We start from the raw sequence: 11,162 nt of genomic DNA, 5'->3' as shown, positions 1-11,162 counted from the left end.
ATCACCCTCCTGTTTGCTCAGACTCCAGACACAACTGGCTTCAAGAAAGGGCCCCAGATCCTGTGTGATCATCTCATTAGAAAAGGCACTTTGCTGCTCTTTGTTGTGAATGTTGACAAAACAGAGCAAAGTTCCCACCATGCTCCAAAGTCACCCATGTAACTCCTGCTGTATTCTGCGGAGGCTAAATGCCAGAGAAGTGATACCTTTCACCCAGAGCAGCCCATGATTTAATCAGGCGCCTTCTGCATGGCTGAAAGTCACCATAATAAAAAGAACCATTAACCCAGCCCAATTAACCTATCTGAAATATCACAAGACTGCAGAACCCAAGAGACACACAGATATTTTTTCTGACTAATGTTGCCTTTTTGAAAACACAAACATGTGGTTACTATGCTCTAAGAATTCCTTTATCTTTCAAGGACAGGCTATTTTCTTGTCTCCGGCCAGGTCAGATTGTCTTGACTTCTTTAACAGAATGCCTCACTGCAATGACCAGATGAAATCTGCAAGTATAAATCACAGCATCCCTGGGTTCATCCCGTGCAGGGATTAGCTCAGATTCCAGGCCATGGCCTGTGGTGATCATGCTACCAGCAGTGACCTCAGGTTTCACAGTCCCTGGGGAAATTGGTCATCTTGGCCTCCTTTCTCAAGGATCTGCCCGGTTCAGAATCACCATCTGAAAACCTGTCACCCATGGGGAATGTCAAGACCAGACATAGCCTTGAGGGAATGCAGTGAGTCAAATGCTGTTTTTTCTTCCCAGTGTTCAGAGTCTTACGGGACATGGATCCCTTTTTAAAATTACGTACAGAGCCATTTTTAAATGGAATGATTTTCTCCAACCTTGCACACCGCTCAGCTAGGAGTTCCCCGACAGGTTGCTTTATTCTGGTGTGAGGGATTATTCCTTGCTACAGTGGACAGAAATAGCCTAACTACCTGGGCAAACTGTGGTTAGAGATCACTGAGGTTCTATCCACTGACAGATTCTATCCACTGGTGGCAGGGGGACACCGAGAGTCGGAACCTTTCTTCCTGTCCAGTGAAAAACACAAGCATTTGCAATGGAGGGAAGAAGAGGAGGTAGATTCTCTCTGTGAGCTGGAATCTGCTGGGCCATTCCCAGTCTGCAAACTTAAAAGAAGAACCACACAGAACAGGAAACAGAATGCTGGTTAGTAATTTTATTTCCCCACCCCCCTCTAGGACATCTGCACTCCTCTCTTTATCTGTGACCTGAAAGATTAGCCTGTGATTTCATTACAAAGCACTTTCCTCACCTGGATTTTTGAAGTCTCTGACTTGTCATACCTTCCACGAGTTTTCTTCATACTGATAACTGGGAAGTGAGGTTTGTTCTTGTTTAGTCTCTTAGGCTGTGTCTGACTCTTTGCGATCCTATGGACGATGAGGCTCCTCTGTCCATGGAATTCTCCAGGCAAGAATGCTGGTGTGGGATGTCATTCCCTTCCCCAGGGGATCTTCCCGACCCAGGAATTGAACCTGTGTCTCCTGCATTGGCAGAAGGATTCTTTACCACTGAGCCAGAAGTGAGTTTATATCCTTGTTATTCATTCCTGTGTTTCCCTCCATAAACATTTTTTGAGAACCTACTAAGTGTCTGGTAATACGTCACTATCCTAGGTGCTCACACGAGACTTATTTAAAATATCAAGGAACATTTTATTGCCTGACATCACACCAGGCTCTGGGCAGCTTCTTAGATGACATAAATGATATATGATCTCCTTGTATAATTTCTCAATGGATGTAAGAGTGAGGAGGGTGGTGAGACTGGAAAAAAAAACCTGTTTTCTTAAATGCTTGTACCCAATTGAAAGGAATGTTTGAACTACCATCAGGTATTTTTCATCCTTCTCTTATTTCTTTCTAAAATCAGGATATGGGAAAGTTGATGTGGGTAATATCATGGCCATATTAATAGCAGTTGTGATATCACCATGTGACCCGGCAAGTATCCCTAAGGGGAGAAGCACTGGGAAGTGAAGAATAAGAGAGCCTCTGCGTGGCTCTTCCCAGATGGCACTAATAGTAAAGAACCCACCTGCCAGTGGAGGAGACATCAGAGAGGCGGTTTCCATCCCTGGGTAGGGAAGATCCCCTGGAGGAGGGCATGGCAACCCACTCCAGCATTCTTGCCTGGAGAATCTCATGGATGAAAGAAGCTGGCAAAGAATTGGAGACAACTGAAGTGAATTAGCACACAGCACACCACATGGCTCAAACAAACCAAGTCCATCTGCCAGGCTCCTGTACATCCAAACCCAGGGAGCGAGTTGATCCTTGTATTAGATACATTCTATGAAATCTGACTAGCTGTTGTTAAAATCCTCAGCAGATCAGAGACAGCAAATTAGTACACTTTGATATTTATGGGAAAATGACAGCTGTCAACTTCACAGGAAGAGAGGGAGGGAAAATCAAAAGCAAAAAATACAGATACTTGTCTATGGAAACAGGGGAGAGTAGGGATGTGGGGACATAGCTCTATCATGTCTCAAAGATGGGATGCCAGTAAGGTAGTCGAGCAACCCAGAAGCCCATGTTTAACAGGCCAGGGACGTGATCAATGTATTTGAGAAAAATCGCTATCTAAAATGGCTAAGATCAAAAAAGAATGATGAATGCAGTGTTTCTCAACCAGGGGATGGTCTTGCCCTCTAGAGGACACTGGGCAAAGTCTGGAGACATTTTTTGGTTTTTGCAATTAGTGGTGGGGGGTGCCAGTGAGCAGAAGTCAAAGATGCTGTAAAACATCTTATAATGCAAGGACAGCCATGCTGTCCCCAACACACACACACAGAGAAATATTCTGAACCCCAGTGTACATAGTACCAAGATTGAGAAACTCTTGTTTAATGCAACAGATTTAATTATTTGAAAAATTCACTTATGTGGCCCATCTCAGTTGCTAGTGATGCAGGAGAAGGAGACACGTTAACTGTCAAGATTTTTTATACCGATGCAGGCACCTTTGATCTTCACAATAATCTTCAGAGAAAGCTGAGGAAGAGAGTACAATCTCCACTTTAGAGACAAGAAAGCTGAGACACAGAAGGTTAATGATGCTTTCAGTGATGAATAGATATCTAGGCTCCTCATCTTGTGCTTGTTGCACAAAACCACTGTCTTTTGTGGTGGTTTAGTTGCTGAGCCCTGGCCAGCTCTTTGCAAAACCAGGGACTGTAGCTCACCAGGCTCTTCTGTCCAGGGGATTTTCCAAGCAAGACCACTGGAGTGGGTTGCCATTGCCTTCTCCAGGGGATTTCCCTAACCCGGAGATTACACCCTAGTCTGCTGCACTGCAGACAGATTCTTTACCGCTGAGCTCAGAGGTGTTGCAGTCAACGTGCCAGAAAATTTGGAAAACTCAGCAGTGGCCACAGGACTAAGTCCTGAAAGTGAAAATGAAAGGTCAGCTTTCATTTCAATCCCAAAGAAAGGCAATGCCAAAGAATGCTCAAACTACCACACAATTGTACTCATCTCACACGCTAGCAAAGTAATGCTCAAAATTCTCCAAGTCAGGCTTTAACAATACATGAACCGTGAACTTCTAGATGTTCAAGTTGGATTAGAAAAGGCAGAGGAATCAGAGATCAAACTGCCAACATCCACTGGATCATGGAAAAAACAAGAGAGTTCCAGGAAAAACATCTACTTCTGCTTTATTAACTATGCCAAAGCCTTTGACTGTATGGATCACAAGAAACTGTGGAAAATTCTTCAGGAGATGGGAATACCAGACTACCTTACCTGTCCCCTAAGAAATCTGTATGCAGGTCAGGAAGCAACAGTTAGAACTGGACATGAAACAACAGATTGGTTCAAAATTGGGAAAGGAGTACGTCAAGACTGTATATTGTCACCCTGCTTATTTAACTTATATACAGAGAACATCATGAGAAACTCTGGGATAGATGAAGCACAAGCTGGAATCAAGACTGCCGAGAGAAATATCAATAACCTCAGATATGCAGATGATACCACCCTTATGGCAGAAAGTGAAGAACTAAAGAGACTCTTGATGAAAGTGAAAAAATTGGCTTAAAACTCAACATTCAGAAAACTAAGATCATGGCATCTGGTCCCATCACTTCATGGCAATTAAATGAGGAAACAGTGGAAACAGTGTCAGACTTTATTTTGGGGGGCTCCAAAATCACTGCAGATGGTGACTGCAGCCATGAAATTAAAAGACGCTTGTACCTTGGAAGAAAAGCTATGACCAACCTAGACAGCATATTAAAAAGCAGAGACATTACTTTGCCAACAAAGGTCCGTCTGGTCAAAGCTATGGTTTTTCCAGTAGTCTTGTATGGATGTGAGAGTTGGACTGTGAAGAAAGCTGAGCACTGAAGAACTGATGCTTTGGAGTGGTGTTGGAGAAGACTCTTGAGAGTCCCTTGGACACCATGGAGATCCAATTAGCTCATCCTAAAGGAAATCAGTCCTGAATATTCATTGGAAGGACTGATGCTGAAGCTGAAGCTCCAATACTTTGGCCACCTGATGTGAAGAACTGGCTCATTGGAAAAGACCCTGATGCTGGGAAAGATTGAAGGAAGGAGGAGAAGCAGACCACAGAGGATGAGATGGCTGGATGGCATCACTGACTTGATGGACATGAGTTTGAGTGAGCTCCGGGAGTTGGTGATGGACAGGGAAGCCTGGCGTGCTGCAGTCCATGGGGTTGCAAAGAGTTGGACACGACTGAGTGGCTGATCTGAACTGAGCTCAGAAAGCGAGAATCAAAACAGTATTACTTGCTGTGTGTGTGGTGTGCTCAGTTGTGTCCGACTCTTTGTGACCCCATGGACTGTAGGCCCCGTCAGGCTCCTCTGTTCACAAATCTTCCTAGCCAAGAATACTGAAGTGGGTTGCCATTTCCTACTCTGGGGGATATTTCCAGGGATTGAACCCAGGTCTCCTGGTGGTAAAGGCCAATTCCTTACCACTGTGCCACCTGACTAACGGGTATCAAATTTAATTTTAATAAATCAAAACAAAGTCATGGGACTTAGGTCAAATACAACAGGTCTTTTGTTCTCTTGCTCATTGTTCTCCAAAGAGCTTTTGAGTGGGGAACAGATGCCAAGCACTGTTCCAGTGGCTGCACGCACAGCGGTGAACACAACTGACACCTCTCATGAAGCTGGCAGCTGAGAACATCTTACACTTGCTCACTAAACACTTGGTGATAGGTCTGGATAAGATTCTCCAACAATCCAAGCAAAGCCTTGCAAAATTCCAAATCCTTTCCCTGTGTCCTATACACCTTGCTCTGGAGTCACGCTGATGATCTGTAAACAAGATTCGTATATTTCCACCTTTTTCTCTTCCTCTGCCTGCCCTTGACATCCAGAAAACTTACATTCATTCTTTGAGATCCAGAATAAATTTTCCCTAATAGCAGAGCTGGTAGCTTTGTCCTCTGGGCTCTCACATTATTTTGTAAGTTTCAGGAGCATGTTAATTACAGTGAATGCTGACATTTACCTGCTCTTGTGTCAGCCTTCTACCATTAGACTGAGTGTCTTGAGGGAGGTCACAGTGGTGCTGGATTCTTCCCTTTGCCCTTTCCAGCACCTTCTCCACCTTGCTCTGAGACCTGGGAGACTGACCTTTGTGAACTGCACAAATGAGCTCCCTTTTTCTCTGGCTTTAGGAGGGATCTGCCAATGGGCAGCACCAGCAGGAGTTTCATGGGACAGCAGAGAAGTGACCTTGGAATTCATCTTCTTCAGCTCTCTCCCCAGCAGGGCATTCTGATCAACTATAGCTCATTGCATCTCCCAGGGGTAGCCCAGTCATACTGGCCTCTCTCCAGGTTCCAGGGCTCACTCCTTCCCTTGTTCATTGAGGCCAAGATGTGGTAAATATCTCCCCACTGTCACAATGCCCCTGGGACTGCACCATTCCTTGTGACTTTATCTAAACCCAATCCATTCATCTGCAATTAGCCCCTTTTCAAACCTCTCCTAAAATTATAGAAGTTAATTGAGCCATCTCCCTCCTTTTTATAATATTCTTACTATAACAGGAAACTGGCTCAAAGAGGGTGCTCAAGAGATGTTTACTAAAAGTGTAAATGAAGGAATACAGATGTTACCAAAATTTTTTTACTGGAAGTCTTAGAATCTTTGATTTATTTAAAAAAAAAAAAAGCTACCTTCCTCAAAGGCTTCACTTTCTTCAGAAACAGTGAATTATTTTTTTGATCTTGACTAGACACAGTATCACTTATTAGCACTGCTGTTCTTTGTCACTTTACAGGAGATAGAAATAAAAGTGACGTCTATACTCTCCCTAGAGCATCCAACAATTCTTCCCCTGAACTCTTCATTACAACCTCAAACACAAAACAAAATCAAAGCATGAAACTTCTGTCCTGACCCACAAGCCCTGGTCAGAAAGTTTCTACCTCTGAGGATACACATAATAACAGGTGGGTAGACAAGAGAGGGAAAAATAAATAAATTCAATGAGACTCTAACATTTCAGCAAAAGTTTTCACCCAAAGTGAATATGACACATGAAATGAGCATCAGCCTCAAAGATCTTCTTTTGGAACCTCATTGGTAACTGTGTTTTCTAACTTAGCAAGTGCCTCCTGCTGTTAATGTGAAAACTGGTTTCAGCTTAATTTGGCAACCCAGAAAACACGTTATTTTTTGTAGCTATTATCATCCATATTTAGCCCTTTACCATGCTGTCAGTGACTTGGAGAGTTAATAGTAATTAAAACTTTTGACTATTTATAAAATATTTGCAGTAAGTGACAGGTCTTATACTGCAAACTCCTCAAAGGTTATCTTTTAAAAAACTATTTATTTATTTATCTGGCTGCATCAGGTCTTCGTTGCATCACGTGGGATCTTTTGTGCAGTGCACCGACTGCCTAGTTGTACCAATTAGGCTTAGTTGGTGACAGGCATGTGGAATCTTAGTTTCCCGACCAGGGATCGAACTCAAGATCCCTGTATAGCAAGGCGGATCCTGAACCACTCGACCACCAGGGAAGCCCTGGCAAATGTTATCTTTATGACAGTACTACAAGGCAAGTAACTATCCTGCCATTCTACGGACAGCAAAGCTGAGTCTGGGGAAGGCTGCTGCAGAGATGGGATTTCATTCCAAGCACGAGGACTTAGGAGCCACACAGTGGAAACTGCCCTTCTCTGAATAACATACACTCACCCCTAGCAGCAGAGATACACATGTGGATACACAGGTACCTTTGAAGTTTCAATCCACCAGTCTGTTAGGGAGACCAGGTCCCTTAGTTCTGAGAGTGGGTTTGGAATGATGCCAAAAAAGAGGTAAGGAGAAAAAGAATATAAAATACTTTAATTTAAAAAGTCTATGAATAATAAACGCTGGAGGATAAAGGACCCGGCCCCCTGACATTGTTGGTGAGAATGTATTAAGTCATTGGTGCAGTCACTGAGGGTCCTTAACAATTAAAAACAGAGCCACTATATGATCTAGCAATCCCACTCCTAGGCACAGATCCATATAAAACTATCATTCAAAAAGATATATGCACCCCAGTGTTTACAGTAGCACTATTTACAATAGTTAAGCCATAGAAGCAACCTAAATAACCACTGACAGATGAATGGATAAAGAGGATGTGGTGTGTACACACACACACACACACACACACACACACACACACACAGAAATATTACTCAACCATCAAAAAGAATGAAATAATGCCATTTGCAGCAACATGGGTGGACCCAGAATTATCATATTAAGTGAAGTCAGATCAAGAAAGACAAATATATGATATCACTTACATGTGGAATCTAAAAAATATGATACAAACGAACTTATTTACAAAACATAAGTAGACTCACAGACATAAAAAGCAAACTTATGATTACCAAAAGGGATAGTGGGTAGGGGAGAGATAAATTAGGAGTTTGGTATTAACATAAACACACTTCTCTCTCTCTCTCTCTCTCTCTATATATATATATATATATATATACACACACACATACATATATATACATATAAACTGTTTGGCACAGGGAATTATACTCAATATCTTATAATAACCTACAATGGAAAAGTATCTGAAAAAGAATATGTATATATGTATATAATTATGTAAGTGAATCCTTTTGCTCTATACTTGAAACTAACAGAACCTTGTAAATTAATTACAATTTAAAAATTAAAAAAAGAAATTCTTTATTTTAAAATTTCCAAAGACAAACTGATTTCTACATGGCAGTAAAACCCATTTATACCCCTGTTAATAGTCTAAGAATCTTCCCCTCTAAGAGAGAGAAAGCCCAAGGCCCACACTAGCTTGACTGTCTCTTTAAATGTTACCCAGCACCTAATATATTACAAAGACACTACAATGCAGAACAGATGGAAGAACATAAAGCAGATGCAGATCTGAAGTCTAAATAGAGACGAACAATTCTTCAGTTAAAACAAGAAAACGAGGTGGCAGCACAGACGACATGGAAAAAGAGGCAGTTTACAGCCGAGAGAAGTCACTGGGAAACACACAAGTTATCACAGCTGAGGGAGCAAAAAGATGCCATCTTGGCATTTGAAATGACATCCCCTGATGTCTTCCTGGCGCACCAAACAGGCTTCTGTGGGATACTCAGGAGGAAAGCTAAAGGAGACCCAAAGCCTTTAAAGCCTTGGGTAGGAAAAATGGTTGGATACAAACTATCCAGGGGTTTCAACGGACTTCCAGAATCGAATTCATTTATCATGAGTATTTTCCATATCAGGAGGAGGAACCCAAATAATCATAACCAAAGATTAGGTGGAGAAGAGATGTGATTTCTCCTGACCGGTTTTTAACTTAGTTTCATTTTAATATTTTTTAAAGATTTTTTTGGATGTAGACCATTGTTGAAGTCTTTACTGAATTTGTTACACCATTCTTTCTTTTACATGTTCGGTTTTCTGGCCCAGAGGTATGCGGGATCTTGGCTCCCTGACCAAGGATTGAACCCGCACTCCCCCTGCATTGGAAGGCGAAGTCTTAACCACTGGGCCGCCGGAGAAGTACCTCGTTTTAATTTTAACACTTTTATTTTATGGACATTTCTAAACACACATAGAAGTAGCGAGAACAGTGCTATGAACCCACGTGAACCACCACCCAGGATCGGTTGCCATCGCATCTGTCACTCTTGCTTCATCTCTTATTCCCTCTCCACTTATTTCTCTTGGTATTGTAAAGCAGTCTTGATAAAACGCTTTTTTCTTAGTTTCCCTGTAAAAAGGTGCCTGCTTCCTATAATTGATTGTGGGAAGAACAGCTGCCAAGTGTTAAGCACAGAATTCTTCAGAAATACTAGTCAACCAGTGATCATTTTAATTCTTACATGTGGACACATGAAAACAATGGCAGAGGGTGTGGAATGATGAGACTCTCACTGTTAATGCAGGAGAGGAACAAAACAGGACAGGAAAATTGGTGCTTTTAGGCCTCCGGCATTGTTTCAAACATTAGCTTTTGGGAAATGTGAAACCCTTCAGACATGCATTTAACCAAAGTCACAGAATTCTGTTCAGACACACAGAGACATGTATTCCAGAAAAAAGAAAAAAAAAAGTTATTGAATTAATCCACATCGTTCAGAGCTGGCTTCTTATTGCAGTATTATCCTAAATGCTACCAAAAGATGGAGTGGGGAAAGACATGACTTCCGGCTTCTAGAAGCCAAGACTTCCATGGTAAGGACAGAGCAACTTCAGGAGAAAGCACCCAGCAACCATAAAGAGTAGCATATGTGAAGATACGAGGGAAGAATTTTCTGTGGAAATGCTTAGGAGATACAGGGTAATTGTTCCTACTCAGAGTGAAGTGGGGAGCCAGGGCTCTGCCTGCGAGGCAGGGGAGGTGAGAATGGAGCTGGCCCGCTCAGTCAAGGTGCTGACAAGCGAACGCATAAACAATCCTTAAAAGGCTCACAATAAGTGAAAATGCAAGCGACCACTCCTCTCCTAAGCCCTGAGGACATGGTTTTCATCATGTAATGTGAGACTTCCTGTACTCTGTAAAAAGCTAAAGCCATCTTCCCTTGCCATGGAAAGAACGCTACATGTAGTTGTTTCCTAACATAAGTTTCAATTTTATTTTCCATTTCAGTCCAACTTTCGACACAACCTTTTAGTTAGCTCTCTCTCCAGAAGGCTAACGGTTCCTGGGTAACTACCCCTGTAGTTCTCTTGGTGTCTCTGCTGCCCTTTGAGGTGTCTCTAGTACAGACACTGACATGTACTCTTTCACGTCCTGTTCTTCCCAAGTTCCGTTAAAGGGTAACGTGCAAATCCTGGACTTCCGGCTCTCCTTTACAAAATTCTCCTCACGGTTCAGTTTAATGACATAAATACCATATTGGAGTAGTCTTTTAGTTTCTAACACCGGAGAAGGAAGATAAAATTGTTTTCAAAGAAAATATTCTGCAAGCCTTGGTGACCCATCACAAAGTCTCCGAGACATTCCTAGTTGGTGGTTTTCTAAAGCTGGCTAGAACCTGTGCTAGAGTGAAGAGACCACTGTGGCCGTATGCACATGAGTGGAACAGGTGAAGGCAGAAGGCCAGGGGATGAGAGAAAAGAAAGCAAATGCACGAGAATTGGGCTAGGGACTACCTAGTGCCCTGACATGGGTGTGTGTCCCCAGGGTGATCCTGAGACACACTGCTGTTTACCTTCCCCTCAGCTTTTCCTCCCTGGCTGGGGAACTGCTGGGGAAGGGGATGCTGCTGAAATTGTATGGACCCGACAGCATCGCAAGGCGAGGACTTAATTTGAGACATAACTCCTTTGTAGAAAGGAATGAACCACCTACAGAATAAGGTTAATTCTGCAGTACTTCCTCTGACCTCTACTATATTGCTCCTCACACGGCCACTGCAAGTTTTACTATCCTGCAAAGAGCAGGGCTCAGGTAATGCTGCCCAGTTACTGCCAATGGTGATCACTTGAGGGAGTGGAAACGGCCTGCAAGGAGGCACTTAGATCATGAGGACATCCTGAATTTAGTTATCCTGGCGCTCTCATCACTGCTAAACTTGCTACGTATTCCCAACTCTCCTTTGGACTTAGACGTCTTAAAAATGTCCACAACTGGCTCATTG

General features: G+C 42.7%; 1 protein-coding gene across 7 annotated transcripts in view; it reads right to left on the bottom strand.

The window, feature by feature from the left end:
• SAMD12 (sterile alpha motif domain containing 12) overlaps positions 1-11,162 on the bottom strand; it is a 455,621-nt gene that overhangs the window by 77,401 nt on the left and 367,058 nt on the right. The window lies entirely within an intron of this gene.

Source organism: Ovis aries, chromosome 9, assembly GCF_016772045.2.
Source record: "Ovis aries strain OAR_USU_Benz2616 breed Rambouillet chromosome 9, ARS-UI_Ramb_v3.0, whole genome shotgun sequence".
Classification (NCBI taxonomy): Eukaryota; Metazoa; Chordata; class Mammalia; order Artiodactyla; family Bovidae; genus Ovis; species Ovis aries.
The sequence above is the reverse complement of the archived record's forward strand: the minus strand, read 5'-3'. Positions and strand labels throughout refer to the sequence as shown.